Genomic DNA, 4,998 nt, shown 5'->3' with positions numbered 1-4,998 from the left:
ACCAATTGTGATGCCTTGATGAAGAAATAAACATTGCTTCTTTTCCAGTTTTTTTTTCTTTATTTCAGTGGTTTAACGCAAACAGAAAAACAAAGGAGGAGATATCTGAGAAATGTTCCTGCTAAAAAAAAAAATACTAGGTCAGAGTGGCCTCGGCTTATTTTGTTTCATATTATTTGACAAGTTCTGGCAAAACAGCAGAATGATGATGTCATCCTGCTTTTATAGAGGATAAGTAGAGGAGGAGCTCATGTCTGTTCAAGTTTCCTCGAGGCTGAGATAGTTTTCACTTTGCACAACTCGCTCACAAACACTGAAAACTCCCAGAAAAGGTATTTTCTATTCTTTATACGTAGCATTATGTATATATCAGCATTAGAAACAAAATGGTGAAGTGAGGCAGAGATATTAGTGTTTTCACTTTGCACAAATCGCTCATAAACACTGAAAAATCCCAGTTTTGTAAGTTTTCTATTCTTTAAACGTAACATTATGTATATATTATTGATTTTAAAGAGGAGAAACTAAGCAGAATTTCACATAATCCACAAAGCAAAAAGAAAAGACGGTGGAGTAATGTTTAATTTACATATTTTTTGTTATCCAGCTGATTTCCATGTGATCCCCTGGGAGCCGTCCTGACCTTCAGGCTAATCTGAGCTAAACCCCTGGTAAATACTGTAAAAGTATTTAAATCAGCACATTGATATTTAAAATGTTACATTCAACTCTTTCAAGTCCAGGTCTCAGTCAGCTGATCACACAGAGAAACACTGATGAGAGGCTCAATTTATTGTTTATTCTCATGCTTTTCTCTGGGAGGTTTCTCTCTCTACTGTGTAAGTCTGTGAATGTGTCTGAACAAAGAAGGGTTAAAAAAGGACAAAGGGTCTGACCTGAGAGCTGCAGCAGTTTTTTCGATACAAAATATCATAAATCAGAGGGAAAATGAACGTTAACTAAAGAAAAGTATGAACATAAACAACAGAATCTGTGAAAGTGGAGCTGAGATACAGAACGGTGCAAAACTAAATGTTGCATATTGATGTCGAGTGGTCAGAGGATCATGTACAGTTTCTTGATTTTTTTTTTTTTTTTTTTACTTTTTATCATATTTAATAGTGATTTCTTGATTCAACAGGTCTGGCAGTGATGAGGCCTCGGTGTGGAAATAGTGAAATTGATGTCAGCGTTCAAAAAAATTTGGTTTATCACAGTTAGTTCATGATTAACAAGGGGGGGCGGTTACTTTTTCACATAGGGCCAGGTAGGCTTGAATAGCTTTTTTTTCTCTTTATAAATGAAATCCTCATTTAAAAACTGCATTTTATATTTAGTTGGGTTATCTTTGTCTATTATCAAAATGTGTTTGATGAAGTCTGACAAATAGGCTATGCAAAAAAAGGGGGCAAACACTGTAGGAAGTTTCTCTTGGTTAGAAGTCAAAATGGATTTAAAATCCTCATCTTTACATTATTTTTTGCTATTTATCTTTACAGTCTCATAAAAAGTCAGTGTGAATTTCAAAACACTTTAATGATGATGACGGTTTTTGGCTTCATTTGTTTTATGAACCAGTGACACACACAGAGATCCTTTTATTTACGAAATTTCAAAGACCATTGAATAGAAGTCCTCATAGGGTTAGGGGCGAGAGAAACAACAAATACAACAAAGATAGACAGACAGATAGACAGATAGATAGACAGACAGATAGATAGATAGATAGATAGATAGATAGATAGATAGATAGATAGATAGATAGATAGATAGATAGATAGATAGATAGATAGATAGATAGATAGATAGAGTTAGAGTTTATTTATTTAGCACACAAATTTCAATGGTGCAAGGAGGGAACGAAGCCTGTACATAGGTTCCACCCCTATAACAAATTACAGCAAGACAAATTTCAATGGCTAACAAATGAACATGGAAAAAAAAGAGATAAAGTGCATACATAATCAATGTTATATGAGCAAAATGAACAGAAATTAGAAAAAAATAAAGAGATAAAGTGCAAAGTGATTCGGTAGCAAATAGAGACAATAGAGATAAGGTACAAAAAAATGTTATTAATTAAACTCATAAAGAGACAAAGTAGATAGATAGATAGATAGATAGATAGATAGATAGATAGATAGATAGATAGATAGATAGATAGATAGATAGATAGATAGATAGATAGATAGATAGATAGATAGATAGATAGATACTTTATTGATCCCAAGCTGGGAAATTACAGTGCAGCAGCAGCATTACACACAGTGACGATAACAACATAAAGGATAAGAATATAAAGAACAAACTATACCTAATAAAATAGCAAATGAAATGTAATGTGCAAAAGTACAGTATATACAACAAATTGGCAGTGTTGATTTTAGTGCAAGAAGAACAGAGAGTTTACATAAAAGAAAATATGAGGAAGATAAAAAAAAAACACAAATCACGATCAGGTCCAATTAAAACAGCCACAGTCCAGTGATCCTGACATTGTGTGTGTATACAGTCAGGGCCGTTGCTAGGAATTGTGGGCCCCCTTAAAGAATACTAAAGTGGGCCCCTCCCCCTAACTTTTCCTTTTTTTTTTCTTAGACTTCTTTCAAGCATATTTTCACTTGGAATAAGTAGAAAAAATCTAAGTTTTCTATTTATTGTGAATTTAAAGCAGATATCAGCTTCACGGCCGTTTCGGCTAATGCTGCGTTCAAGGCAGGCTTTTGAAACCGTAAGTTACAGCTTCAAGTCACAACTACGACTTGGTAGCGTTCCAGGTAACCCGTAGCTCGTGTTTTTACCATCCTGTTGTCTGTGAAAGTTCCCTATAACGGCCACTCGTAACTTCCGACCCGTGAACTCGTACCAGATCGAACTGGTATGACTTCACAGGAAGGAAAAACACAAAGTACGAGTTTCTTTGAACGCACCATGAGTTAGCAGCCCCCGCCCTTGTCAGGCATCAATTGGTCCTCGTGCTACTTCACCACATTCACGCGCATCCCTTGGCTGCACACACAGCCCTTCATGCCGTTCTCTCTCCTCATTGGATAACACTTGTATCCCACAAGGAAAATTTTCTCCTCGGGTTACAGCAGAGCAGAGTGACGGAGAGACTCGTGTTTAGGCTGAAATACTTCATGTAAGTGATTGCTGACGGAAAATAGGACTATTTAGGACTTATATTAACAAAAACATTCCACTGATATCTGCTTTAAGTGAAAATTATCTAAAAGACAAATATTCTTGGAAAGATGTTGTATTAGTCAGGGTCTTACGCAGAATAATTCAGTCATACAAAGATTAGACTACTGGGGTTTTTTATGGGCCCCACTGGGCGCTGGGCCCCTAGAATTATCATCACCTTTCTCCCCTATACAACGGCCCTGTATATGTGTGTGGTGGGAATGTGTTGCGGCTGAACCACACAGTTTCACAGACCCCCCCCCTCTCCTCCTCCTCCTCCTCCCCGCGGGGGGAACCGGAGGAGGCGGGGCCAGTCCGGAGCGGAGGGAGGCGGGGCCACGCGCGGTGCTACGGCGGCTGAGTGGAAAGAAAGTGGAAAGTGAGAAAATACCTGAATGGAGAATCTGGAATAATAAGTAAGTAGTATTTTATTTCTCTACAGTGCGTGTGTGTGGGTGTCGTTTGGAAAAGGCCGCCGGTGGAGCTGCTGCTGCTGCTGCCGGTGCGTGCCGTGCGTCGTGCGTGGTGTCTCTGTGTAATGTGTGTGTGTGTGTGCTGCGGAGACAAGAGGGGAGGATTTGGGGCGCCGGAGATCTCCGGTTTCCCCAAACAATAGTGGAGAGGACGCGATGGTCGCCTTGCCCTTTTTTTTCTCTCTCTCTCTGAAGCGCAGGGAAGTTTAGGACCCTCATTGGCCCCTATTGTTGTCCCCCCACCGAGGCCACGTAGCTGCGTGGGGCGATTTTAAACGTGGGGAGGAGGAAAAGGGAGAAGAAGAAGAAGGAGGAGGAGGACGAGGACGGTCGCCGCGTCTCTTCTCCAAATGTTTCCAGAGGATTTACAATTTTGAAAATAAGAGACGGATGATGATGATGCGTCTGGAAGGAGCGAGCGCGTCCTGCGTGCGCGTCTAGGCCGAAGGAAAGAAGGAGGGTTTGAATTTTTTTTTCTCCCTCGGTGGAGAAATTGAGAGCGTCCATTCATTTGCAGCGAGGAGAGAGAAGGAGAGAGAGAGAGAGAGAGACGAAGGAGGGGAGAAAAAAAAAGAAAAAAGGTGGAAACGAAACGGGCGTTTGGATCATTTGGCACCAGGACGCGACCACCGTGGGGCCTGGGAGTCTCCCCCCATTGTCCACTACAGCAACTCCTTTCTCCCCTTTTTTGTTTTTTGTAGGTCGCACAAACTCCGGCTGCTCGCAGTAAGTTGGCCTGGTGTTCATGGCTCTTTGTGCATGTGTGTGTGTGTCACTGTGTGTGTGTGCAATATCCTGCTTATGAATTATAGATGCGAGGTTTTCTGACTGTTGATCCGCGCTCAGGCTGAGAAGAAATGTGTTGATCCAGAGAGAAACAGTTGAACATGGAGGTGTAAAAGGCCCAGATCCCCACCAGGCTTCAGCTGCTGCTTCACCACAACTTCTCAATGAAACAGTGTAGGAAGCCACTACTGTGTTACACTGTAAACTGCTGCTGCCATTGTTATTATAGTCATAAAACATACAGTATAAGAACAGGATATAAAACCCTTTAAAAAAAAGAAGAGCTGTAACAGTTGAAATCACAGTGATGCCATCAAACATGGAGAACTGTAAAAAAGAAAAAAGAAAAAAAAAAGGTTTTGTTGACACATGCTCAGAGCAGCCTGCAGGGACTCCATTAACTCTGACTGTTAATTATAGTTCAGCTTGTTTATGCTTTCATCTCCAAAATGTCAGAAAATAGTGAGAAAAGTTTCAACCAGATTCACAAAAACTGCTTCTTTTTGTCAAACCAACCAACTCAAAACAGAAATATACGCAATTTCTAGTGATA

Source organism: Trachurus trachurus (assembly GCF_905171665.1).
Source record: "Trachurus trachurus genome assembly, chromosome: 17".
NCBI classification, from domain to species: Eukaryota; Metazoa; Chordata; class Actinopteri; order Carangiformes; family Carangidae; genus Trachurus; species Trachurus trachurus.
Note: the sequence above shows the minus strand (reverse complement) of the source record.